The following is a 13,569-nucleotide window of genomic DNA, read 5'->3' on the forward strand; positions in this document are numbered from 1 at the left end:
GAACATATAAATGGATGATGGATGTAATTGAATATATTCAAGGTTTGCATTTGAATTTTTTTCATTATTTTGTAATTTTTTTTATTTGCTTTCTTGGCAATAATAATTCCGTTTATTTCATCTAAGTCAATATATATGTGTGTGTGTGTGTGTGTATATATATATATATATATATATATATATATATGCTTAATTATTAATTTGTTGTTGAAATTATTTTATTCAGGTTTACACGAAGTGGAGAGATATTTCATTAATTTTGAAAATATGAGGAAGAGCAAACGGATGGATTGGAGTTTGCAGGTTTTGAGGCCTAAATGTCTTTTATTTGGCTTTACTTTTATTTGTCGTGGAAGAGTTTACTTGAAGGCTTTAATGATTAAATGTTTTTAAATTTTGTTAAGTTTCAGCCTTTTATGAAGAGATTAAAATTTTTGTTTTCGTTTTATTTAGTTTAAGTTTGACAATTTTGAATAAAGTGAATGTCATGGGATTCCATTATTCAGTTGTATAATATTGTCATTCACACATACATGCACAAATAACTATAACAATAATACTGCTTCTCATGAGAGCTTTGGTCCTGAAACAACATGAAACACATCTGAATCCCAGAATCGTGCACACCGCTTAACATTTCAGCTGCATCTTTCCCAATGCATTTTCAGGCCTCTTGAAAACCCACATAGACATATTATCCATATCACATGCTAAACCATGAAAACATCAAGCTTCAAGTCTGATTTATCATTTCCACCAACCCCATTACTCTCCCAAGCGATCTTACTCTTTGATTTCTCAACCAGGCATCCCAGACACTATCAAGCCTCTTAGCACATTTCTTCCCAATTTTTGTGACATTAACATTTGTCCCAGCCACATAATGCTGAGACCCAAGGTTAACATCTAAGATTATCTCAATTATCATTCCACAGCGGAGGCGGTGGGCTAGGCTCAGCTGATAGTTTATATCCAATGGTCGGGATAGATTGATGGCTTGATTCAATCCATTTCTTCGTACGTTTACTGAATTTGAATCCATGGATAAAAGTGTGGACAAATGATTGCTCTCTATGAATAAGGTTGTGAGAAGAGCTTCACCCATTTTTTTTGGGTTACCTTGTTGTTTCTGAGGTGAATTCTACCGTCTCACCATAATCAGTACATCATTATCATCCAATAATCAAACTCACAAATTCACAGATTCAATAATATTGAATTTCACTAAATGCCCAACTAAAATTGAAATAGAAAGAACTTTTGTTCAAACTTTAAATGAAATTTTCTTCAATTTCAATTTCAATAAATCAATTTGATATTCCAAAATACAACATTACAGTATATTTGTTGGTAAATTTACTTATACTAGAGAAGTACATTAATTTACTTATACTGAGAACAACAAGATGTTTCTTAGGAAAATGCTATAATATCATACTATTGTTGCAAAATTGAAAGATATGGTATTGTTTTTCTTTCAAACAAACATCCAAAGAAAAACAAATTTTTAGTAAAATATACAGGAATTATTTTTTTTTTCAAAGGTTTCTATTTTATTTTGGTAATTACTTTTATGGTTATGGTAATGGTAAAATTAAATATAAAAACTAAAAATAGGGTGAGAGTGATTTTGTGTTAAAAGGAAATACTATAGATAGGTTTGAAAAATGACCGTTAGATCTAACGATCTATATAGAAAGTATGGATTAATTTTCTTATTCCATAGGAAGCAAGAGATCAGGACTCATGAAATAATAATAGGAATCAATAATATCAAAATAATATTTTGATAATATTTATGATTTTTATTAAATGATAATAACTTGTTCTAAGCTTGTTTAAGCTAAATGGTAAAATTAGATTAAAAATATGTAATGGTAAATTACACCGACCTCCCTCGAAATTTGGACAAATTACACTCGATTAAATCATTTAACGTTTGTTATTTTAATATCCTTTGAGATTTGAGGCGTGTGTTTAACAATACTTCTAATATTTTTTTTTTAGATAAATTTGTTGATTAAATTTATGTTCTGTTTGGTAGGATGGAAAAAATTTAGATGAAAAAGAAAGAAGAAGAGATAAATAAAATATTCTTAAAAAAGAAATTATGTCATTCCCTTTTTCTATTTGACTAAATTAAAAGATATTAGTGTAATTTACCTAAAATTAAACATCAATATTATTATTATTATTATTATTATTTTGTTGATGATGTGGAAATTTTCGTAATTATTCGTAATTATTCGTCCTTCAAACTTATAACTATTAGGGAAACCCTCAGTTACCTATTCCGATCCCACAATAAAAGTAGCAACGAAGTCAAAAAACTTACAGAGCTGAAGGAAAAACGAACCCACTTCCAAATACTAAATTTAGTGGTCCCCTCTCACCAACTCGATCTGCTAGGGCCGCTGGGGTATTAAACATCCATATTGTTTACGCTGCATGGTACATTTGTACAATAATTATGAAAGATATACGAAAAGTCTGTAAAATTTATTCACAATTAAATAGCCGCCAGAGCAGATAAACAGTACCAGATAAGCAATTGCGTAAGCGATGACGTCACTATGGTGACATCACTTGCACATGTCCTCTCAAGATCTTGTCGTTTCCTCTTCATTAGTTTAGTTTATTTTTCCAACTTTCAAGGTGGTGTAAGAATAATGGTGTTCACATGCAATCAAGTGTAGCGTAGTGTGTGTGTATATATATATATATATTTATTTATTAAAAAAGTTATATTTTTATTTGGAGGGTCCGCAAATTAGTAGTTTACGTAATACGTTTTTGTTTTATTTTACGTAATACGTTTTATTTTAGTTTTAGATGGGATGGTTTTCTTCTGTTTTTGAAGAGTTGGAAAAGTTATATTTTGGTGATCAAAATTAAATATAATTGATGAAAAGTGATAAGAAAAAATGAATAGTTATCAAACTTAAAACTTAATTATTAATAAGTGACCATTTAATGATTCATTACCTAAATAACCTTTTTATAATATATTATTATGTAAGTGAATAAATTTATCCTGTACATTAAACTAAATAGACACTTACTTAAATTGACTAACAAAGAAACCACATTCTGTACTCCTGACCTTAGAATCATTCAGAAAAAAAAAAAAATATTAAAACAACAAAGTGAGAAGGACGCCTCTATAAATATTATATAAAGAGTATTTTGGGATGAAACTTCTTTTCTTGATTTGTCATTGTAAATTTTATGTTTTGCGATTATGGTGGAGTGCTTTGGAAAAGAGAATGTTCATAAAGAAATCTTAATTTTTTAAATTGAAAATTGGAAACTAAAAAGGAAAAAAGAAAACGTTGAATGAGAGAGAGAGAGTGGGGATGAATTTAATGAGTTATTATTTGTATTGGATGTCAATTTTGTCATCTAAAATTTATTCTTAAAATATTTATCAAATATTTAAATGTTTTTGACCAAATTATCCTTAAATGGTCACTTAATATTAATTAAGTTTCAATATTGGTTACTAAGCATCCTTTCTTGACTTTAAGGTCATTATAAAGTAATTATGTGTAATTTTGGTCATCAAAATATATATTTTTTAATTTTTTATAGTGACAAAAATATAATGAATTTTATTTGAAAAGTTTATTTAAGTAGGTAAAATTAAAATTAGGAATAGGTGATATATTTGGAAATTTATCCTTCTAAAATAAATAAATAAATAAATAAAAGCTGATTGAAAAAGATTCAAATGGAGTGTTTATAAAATTTGTGCCACATGTTAAAATTTGAAAAAGACACTTGACCTTCCTTATTCAATGTTTTCCATATTGTCTTCTGTCTTGTAATCCATCGGATGGCTCACAACACACCTATTCGGTGCAACACGATAACTTAGAGAATCTCAACTCTAAACTTGACCTCATAGAAATGGCAAACCTATGTTCCCCGGATGAAAGACAATAACTCGATCTCTCTCTCCGTCTCCCTCTCCCTCTCTTCATTTCTGGTTTTTCTAGATGTGGATTTGAGGTTGAACAAGAAGCTTTCTTCTGTATAGTTCTGAGAGTTTCATCCATTTATGTATGTATTCTTCCTTCTTGATTTACTACTAGTTTGTTTCTCACTTAAGCTTGTACATCCTTGATCCTTCTTATAGGCAGTTTTTTTCTTTTTATATATATAAATATATATTGTATACATGAAATTGTTGCATTTCCAGTATTTTATGTGGATTTGGAGTGAACCACTTTTTAAATTATATATTTACTTTTATTAAAAGGAAGGAAAAAAGAAAAAGAAAAAAAAAGGATAACCTTTGTGATGTGAGGGGTTAATTTTGCATAGGTTGCTACGGATCCCGATAAGAGTGACAGATCTACTAATTTGCCAAATCATTGAATGGTGACTATACATAGAGAGAGAGAGATAGAGAGAGAGAGAGAGAGAGAGAGAGAGAGGAAACTGTGAAAGTGTACTGTATATGATACAAGTTTGATGGTCAATTAATATACATAGATAGATCTGGCTGAATATAGCTAGAATACTTTTTTATCCATCACGTACTGTATGTTAAATAATAAAGTTAATTATTAGCAGGCATTGATATAAGGATATAGTCTGTTTAACAGATTCATGAACATAAATTCTCTTTGCTGTAAATTTCTCTCTGTTCTTCTATATAAATTTTACTTAACAAAAATAAAAATAAAAAATAAATTCATGAACAGCCATTCATTCTCAGTAAGAGAACGATACTCATATTTTAATACACAAAAATACTAATTAATTTGCTCTATGTTTATGTGGTGGGGGTTGGATATACTAATTTGTTCTGTGATTCTTTAGTCACACACACACACACACACACACACACATATATATTTCTAGCTTATGGTTCGCCTCCAAATATATATCCCATTCCCTACCACTTCTTGCTTTATTCCTAGTTAATTTTAAGCATAGTCATTATCATCAATTTTTTTTTTTTTTCGAAAAAAGGCTGGTAAAATATATGTGGGCTTAAATCATATGTGAAATACAAATATAAAACAGACATATATATATATATATATATATATATATATGTCTGTTTTATATTTGTATTTCACATATGATTTAAGCCCACAAAATGCATCTTGGCTTTATGTATTTTGTGAAACCCATTGCTCTGTCTCTCTCGCACACACATGCATGTCTTGTAGACTTTATATATGTGTGTGTGTGTCTCTCTCTCTCTCTCACACACACACACACACACACAAACACACACACGCATGTCTTGCTTGTAGACTGTATATATATTCATTTCGTGCATGACGAGGACAATTTAGTGTAATATCCTTATTTTTTAATAAATTAATTTATTGAATGGGGTTTTAACTAAGTTAGTGGAAAAAAAAAACATGTAATTTATACGAGTTTGACTTGGACTTATATATATATTACAAGCTTTTTTTTTTTATTTTTCTTTTTTATTTTTGGGTAATTGATATATATTACAAGCTTCTTTTGGAAGCTTTTCATTTTTACTCCTATTGTGGTTTTGTGGAGTCTGATTAATTTTTAGAAAGATTTAATTATATGAAAATTTTAGATTTCTAATTTGTTTTGACTTTCTTATTGGTTTTGGACTCTACAAAAACAAGTTCTTGTAGGACAAGTTTGAGACTCTATATATATAACTCTAATAAGATTTTATGGTGTGAAGAAAAGTGAGAAGAAAAAAGAGAGAATCATCATATGTGTTGTATGATTGATTAATTTGTGCCAACACAAGACAGAGCAATTAAGAGAGATTGAGAGAACATTCTTCATTGTAATTCTTCATCTTTTTCGTATTGAATTTGTTCGGTGCGCTCCATGGACGTAGTCCTAAGATTTGGGTGAATCATGTATATCTTGTATTCTTGTGTGTGATTTTTATTATTCTTTGTGATTGCTTGATTATTTCTCGAACAACATTATTTATTTTGGGTTTCCGCCATAACAACTAGTATTAAAGTATCCGGTTGATTATGTAGCAACTCCAACAACTGGCATTAGAGCCTTTGGTTGAGAACCTAGGACACAGAAGGTGTTTGATGAAATTCCGAAAGTCTTTCGATCAAATTTGTCTGTTCGAGTGGAAGTAATGGCATCAGAAGATAAGACATCCACATTTATGATCGAGAAGTTCAATGGCACAAACTTCAATTTCTGAAAGATGCAAATAGAAGACCTCTTGTTTTAGAAAAATCTGCAGCGCCCTTTGGGAGAGAAGCTAGAGGATACAAAGGATGCAGAATGAGAATTACTTAATAGGATGGCTCTTGGCACCGTCAAATCGACATTGTTAAAGTCAGTTGCCTTTAACATCAAGAACAAGAAGACGATGAAGTCTCTCATTGCAACCCATTCTAGTTTGTATGAACAACTTTCTGCAACGAACAAGGTGCACTTGATCAAGAAGTTGTTCAACATAAAGATGGTTGAAGGTGGTAAGTTCAATGAACATCTAAATGCGTTCAACGAGATAGTTGGGCAATTAGAGTTTGTTGATATCGACTTCAAATATGAGGTTCGAGCACTGCTAATTCTAAGGCAGTTTACCTGAGAGTTGGAATGGCATAATTTCAGTGATTAGTAGCTCTGCAGGGAAGACCAAGTTGAAGTTTGATGAAGTTGTAAGCATGATTCTGACTGAAGAAATTAGAAGGCAAACAACAGGAAATTCCACCATTTGCATTGAATGTTGAAAGTAGAGGCAAGTGTTCAAATAAGAAGAAGGGCAACAATAATAGAAACAGAAGTAGATCCAAGTCAAGGAATGGAAGGACACAGTCGTAAAATTCCAGGAATACCATAAATCTCAGTGACATTGAGTGTTGGAATTGCGGAAAGAAGGGACATTGCTGTGTTGATCGCATACTTCCAAAGAAGGGAACCGAAAGAAAAATTGAAGCAAACGTTGTCTCAAAAGATCAGATGATGCATTGATATACTCTTTGGAGAGCAAGATGGAGTCATGGCCGGGTTTTAGATTTCAGCGTATCATTTCATGGCACCTCAAGCAAAGAGCTATTTAATAGCTATGAACCGGATAACCTTAGCAAGGTATATCTTGGTGATGATCAGCCTTGCAGTATCGTTGGCAAAAGTGTAAATCAAGTTAAATGGGTCAGCTTAGAAGTTGAAGGATGTGAGACTCCCTGACTTGAGGAATAATCAAATTTCGGTGGGACAATTGTCAGATGAAGGTTTTGTTACAACCTTCAATGGAGACTCATAGAAAGTTTCTAAAGCCGCTATGACCATTGCACATGGTAGGAAATCTGGTACTCTCTAAACAATTACCAGTGCTTGTAGGTCTATAACAGTTGCAGAAAATAGAGAAGATCACAGCCTTTGGCACCATAGACTAGGTCACATGAGTGATAGGGGCCGGGGCTCAAGATTATGTACTCGAAGGGGAAACTACCAGGCATGCGGGTAATTGATATTGACTTCTGTGAGAGTTACGTATTGGGTAAGCAGAAGAAAGTCAATTTCAAGAAGAGTGGAAGAGCTTTCAGAAAGGAAAAACTTGAGTTAGTTCACACAGATGTCTAGGGGCCAGCCACTGTCTCATCCATTGGAAGAAAATCCTATTTCGTGACTTTCATTGATGACCACACGAGGAAGGTATGGGTTTATTTTTTAAATCACAAATCTGAGGTATCTGATATGTTTAAGAAATGGAAAGCTATGGTGGAGAATGAGACAGGTTTGAAGATCAAGAGGTTGAGGTCAGATAATGATGGTGAGTATGAAGACACCGGGTTCAAGAAGTTCCGTTTTGATAATGTGATCAGAATAGCTAGAGAGGACTGCGCAAGGAACCTCACAGCAGAATGGGGTGACAGAACGGATGAACCGAACATTGACAGAGAAAGCCAGAAGCATGCACATACATTTAGGTCTACCCAAATAGTTTTGAGCAGAAGCAGTCAATACAACATCCTACTAATTAATCATAGACCATCGATGCCTTTGGAGCATCGAATACCGGAAGAGGTATGGAGTGGCAAAGAGGTAAATCTTTCATGGTTGAAAGTTTTTGGTTATATTGCATATGCACATATTAGTGACCATGCTAGGGGAAAGCTCGACCCCAAGTCACTAAAATACATCTTCATTGGGTATGACGGAGATGAGTTTGGTTATCAACTTTGGGATAATCAGAACAGGAAAATCATCAGAAGTAGAGATGTAGTTTTCAACGAGAATATGATGTACAAAGATAGAGATGCAGCACAGTCAACTAGTCCTGTACAGAGTAAGCCTGAGTTTATTGAGTTGGATAATGAGCCAGAGGGTATTATAGCAGAGCAGACAGATGAGGGTTCTTGGCCAGAACTCACAGAGTATAGTTCACTGCAGATTCCAACTCCTAAGCCTGCACCCAAAAGGTCCGCATATCCTCATGTACCGAATCAGCGTATATGGATTATATGTTACTCACAGATGATTGTGAGCCTGAATGCTATGATGAAACATGTTAGGTTAAAGATGCTAGCAAGCGGGAGCTTACAATGGAAGATGAGATGAAGTCCCTTATCTCCAACAAAATATGGGAACTAGCCAAGTTGCCCATGGGGAAGAAAGCTCTTCACAACAAATGGGTGTACAGGGTAAAAGAGGAATACGATAGTTCCAAGATATACAAGATGAGATTGGTGGTCAAAGGCTTTTAGCAAGAGCAAGGCATTGACTACACAGACATTTTCCCTGGTTTTGAAACTGAGTACCATTCGCTCAATTCTTAGCCTTGTTGCAGCAAAGGGGTTGCACCTTCAGTAGTTAGATGTCAAAATTACTTTCCTTCATGGTGACCTAGAGGAGGAGATTTACATACAACAATTGGAGGATTTCTCAGTCAAAGGGAAAAAGAAACTAGTGTGCAAGTTAAAGAAAAGCTTGTATGGTTTAAAGCAAGCCCCGTGGCAGTGGCACAAGAAGTTTGATGGTTTTATGAAGCGACATGGCTATAACAAGTGCAATATTGACAATTGTTGTTACTTCAAGAGATTTAAGTCAAGTTTCATTATCCATCTACTATATGTTGATGACATGTTAGTGGCAAGTTCTGATAAATCAGCAAATTGAAGAAGTAATTGTTTAGTGAATTTGAGATGAAGGATCTTGGTGCAGCTAGCGAAACAAATTCTTGGGATGAGGATTAACAGAAGGTATTTTATAGTTGTCTCAAGCTGAGTACATTGAACGGGTTTTGAAGAGGTTCAACATGAATAATGCTAAGGCGGTGAGTACTCCCTTTGTTAGTCACTTCCGATTATCTCTTAAGATCAGTGTCCGAAGACAGAAGATGAGAAAAACTTCATGGCTAAAATTCCATATGCCTCAGCCATTAGAAGTTTGATGTATGCCATGGTGTGTACAAGATCGGACATTGTATATGCAGTGGGAACAGTAAGTAAGTTCATGAAGGATCCAGGCAAGCTATACTGGGAAGCAGTGAAGTAGATATTGAGATATCTACGGGCTATCACAGACAAATGCCTATTTTCAAAAGGGGCAAGGTGAAGCTACATTGTTATATAGATTTAGACTTTACTGGTGAGGTGGACCATAGAAGAAGTACTGCCGGGTATGTGTTCACGGTGGGTACAACTACAGTTAGTTGGGTTTTGCAAATAAAGAGGATTGTAGCATTATCTACTACAGAGGCAGAATATGTGGCGATGACGGAGGCCAGCAAAGAGATGATTTGGTTATAAGGTTTGTTGACAGAGTTGGGATTCGAACATGTGAAGAATGTTTTGCACAACGATAATCAAAGTGCGATACATCTAGTAAAGAATTCAACATTTCATTCAAGGACCATATAGGACTTCGGTATCACTTCATCAGATCTTTGTTAGAAGATGGGGTGTTGACACTTGAGAAAATATATACTTGGCACCAACAATTCAGCTGACATGTTGACCAAGACAATGACCATGGAGAAACTAAAGCTGTGCACAGTTTTAGTTAGTCTTCTAGCTTGAAGACGGAGATAAGCGCACCAACATGCATAAGACATGTATGAGAAGAAGATGGAATGGGTTTACAAGTGCACCAACCTCCAAGTGGGAGATTGTTGTGGTTTTGTGGAGTCTTATTAATTTTTAGGAAGATTTAATAGTACGGAAACTTCAGTTTTCTGATCTTTTTTAACTTTCTTATTGGTTTTGGACTCTACAAAAGACAAGTTCTTGTAGGACAAGTTTGTGACTCTATATATATCAACTCTAATTAGATTTTAGGGTGTGAAGAAAAGTGAGAAGAAAAAAGAGAGGATCATCATACGCGTTGTATGATTGATTAATTTGTGCCAATACAAAAGAGAGCAATTGAGAGAGATTGAGAGAAAATTTTTCATTGTAATTTTTCATCTTTTTCATAGTGAAATTATTTGGTGTGCTCCATGGATGTAAACCTAAGATTTGGGTGAACCATGTATATCTTGTATTCTTGTGTGTAATTTTTTTTATTCTTCGTGATTGCTTGATTATTTATCGAACAACGTTGTTTATTTTGGGTTTCTACCACAACAACTAGTATCAAAGCATCCGATTGATTGTGCAGCAACTCCAATAACATGTGATATAGTAGAAGAAAGAGGGGGCAACAACTAGGCGTGAGAAAGAGGAAGAGAGGAAGACGAAGGGAGAGAGATAAAGAGTGTTCAAGAAACTTAAGACAAGTTGATATATATATATATATATATATATATATATATATATATATATATAGGGGCGGAGCCAGCATATGCCTAGGGAGCACATGCCCCCTGGCCTGGCCCCGCCCTATATAATATACAAATATTAAGTTTCTAAAATTCTATAAACTTTTTTTTCTTTGCTCATTTACTCTTTAAATTTCTTTAATTTCCTTTAAAAAAAAAAAAAAATCAAATTCAAAATTCTATCAGCTTTCTTTTCCAATTACCTTTTTTTTTTTTTTTTTTTTTTTTTGGTAGTTCTCCCCTGAATTCAAATCCTGGCTCCGTCCCTATATATATATATATATATATATATAAGTAGTGAAGTGGTATATATTCATATTTGATTCAATATATATATATATATATATAACTAACTATCAACCACATATAACTATAACTAATACCTGCAAAACCAGAGTGTTCAATTGTTAAACCATGATTTTGTGTATGAGTTGAGGTTACACTTACTCGGAGATTGATGGATACTATTTGATTAGTCAGAGAAATAGTCTAGGATTAACTATATGATTTTATTAGGCATGGTACGGAATCAGCCTATTTTGAAGTGTACTACACCTCGTGTTATGGCCATTGGATTGGCCGTGTCCTTATTATGCGCAGGTAGTGCGAGATCATCTGGGTGAGTAATGTGCAAACTCAGCCATATGTGTGTTTATGGGATTGTTTGATCCTATACTCGGACTTTGAGAACAAGACACCTGTTTGATAAGAGTCCAGAACTCATGTGAGATATGTGAAAATTCAGAAGTATACGGAGTATATGACTTGTATATTAGGCTTTTTACACGTAAATGCTTAATTAGTGAAGGTATTTTTGGTTATGAGTTTTGAGCGACTACGTGTTGTATTACTGTTATTAAGCAGATTTTTGTTGTACATCTTACGCTTCGGGGAGGAGCGGGGCGTGATCAGACCTTCTACTAGGGAAGGTGAGGAGGGATTTATTGAAGCGCAAGATATGGAGATCAGAGGAGGCAATAATAATAATAATAGATTGATGCTACCTGACGATGGTTATGAATGGAGAAAATATGGCCAGAAGTTCATAAAAAATATCGCAAAATTCAGGTACAAAAATACTTTCAATTATTGTGCACGACTTTCCATCACATTATCTTATATATACAATCTTGTAATTATTATTATTATTTGAAAATTGAATACCACTGCAAGAGTTACTAGCTAGGACCATATATATTGTGCCTCATGCTGCACAATATTTTGTGAAACGTACGTACCCTATAATGATCAACAAAACAACTTGATAAATAGTGCTTTTGCCATTCCTATATAAGGATTGAATCTTCCAATTATATATATATATATATATATATATATATATATGATGTTTTGTTTTTTTTTCTTGGCTAAAAGCACACATTTCTGCTTTTTTTCTTTCTTTTTCGGGAAGGTTAATTTATTATTATTATTATTATTATTATATTTTTATAGGTTGTTGATGCATTATGATATCAAGTTGGATTTGCATTTTTTTAGGAGCTATTTTAGGTGTCGCAAGAGCCAATGTAAAGCGAAGAAGCGAGCCGAGTGGTTGACCTCAGAGCCCAACAACCTTCGAGTCGTGTATGATGGGGTGCACTCTCATGCCTCCTTGACACCATCGGACTTCTCACAAGGGACTTCTAGTACTACTTCAAGAGCAAATCCATATGACTTGTTAACACAAGTTTTGGAGGATCAATCTGCAATTGGCATTAGTTCGGATGGAATGGTCTCTCCTTCTAAAAAAGAGATTGAACACTATAAGAAAAGAGTTTTTTAGTTACGGAATATTTTACTATGAAATCAAATTCCTAGTAAATAATAGGATATTTACTACGGAAATAATTTCGTTGTAAATTTTCATTTCGTAGTAAATTCTCTCTTATTAATTTATTATGAATTTAATTCATAGTAAATTAACTAATATTTACCACGGATATTTTTGTAGTAGACTCGCTTATCAAAGATGGTTTCGTAGTAAATTTCCTTGTATTTACCATGGAAGAAAATATTTTGTAACAAATAACTGTATTTGTAACAGAAATAATTCGTAGCACAAAAGTGCGTAACTAACGAAAACATTTTGTAGTAAATTAATATATTAGTGATGGAAATAATATTGTGTGGTTTTGTGCCTATTGGAGGATCTAACAAATTCTCTTAGGCCAATGGTTAGTGGCCTAATGGTATCAATCAGTGGTTCAAGCCTCATTGAAAGTATGTATCATAAGCTAAGTCATTAATAATTTTTTCAGTAATTAAAGACATTAATATTTGATCTGCAATCATCTCTCTCTCTCTCTCTCTCTCTCTATATATATATATATACCATCTCTACCTTAAAACAAGTCAAAAATAAATTCTGTATCTGTACTGTATACTTGTCTATGCAGATAACCAGAATATTGGTTTTTACAATTTTCTTTTTTTCATGATTATGACAAAATTATAATTAAAATCTTCGAGGATGTCATCCAATATTGTAAAGGAATTTGTGTAGTTTTACCTGTATTTCAGCTAATTAAGGTCACCACTCTAATTTGATAAATATTAAAGGGGGACAAATTTAACTATAAAGTTTCTTGAAGAATAATTATTAATGAACTGTAAATGTTTGTACAATTGTTTTAACTTCAGAACAAATTTTTTTTAGCTAAATACATATAGAAGTCTTACAAAATTCTGAATTTTCATAATCAAGTGATCCACGTGTATACATTTAAAATTGATTAATATATTAAAAAATTTACTATGTTCTTTTAAACTTTTTTACCTAGATTATTATACTAAAGTGGGATTATATTTAATAGAAAATTGTC

At 32.9% G+C, this 13,569-nt stretch overlaps 1 long non-coding RNA gene across 1 annotated transcript; it reads left to right on the plus strand.

Moving 5' to 3' along the window:
- Positions 1-3,847: 3,847 nt before the first annotated feature.
- On the plus strand, positions 3,848-12,871 carry LOC132271403 (uncharacterized). The gene is made up of 3 exons (XR_009469709.1): positions 3,848-4,062; positions 11,612-11,815; positions 12,245-12,871. It is a non-coding gene; the product is annotated as an uncharacterized LOC132271403 (long non-coding RNA).
- Positions 12,872-13,569: the final 698 nt, after the last annotated feature.

The sequence above is a fragment of the Cornus florida genome, unplaced genomic scaffold (genome assembly GCF_030987335.1).
Source record: "Cornus florida cultivar Cherokee Brave unplaced genomic scaffold, ASM3098733v1 CherokeeBrave_3.0.0_Hap2_Chr08, whole genome shotgun sequence".
Taxonomy (NCBI): Eukaryota; Viridiplantae; Streptophyta; class Magnoliopsida; order Cornales; family Cornaceae; genus Cornus; species Cornus florida.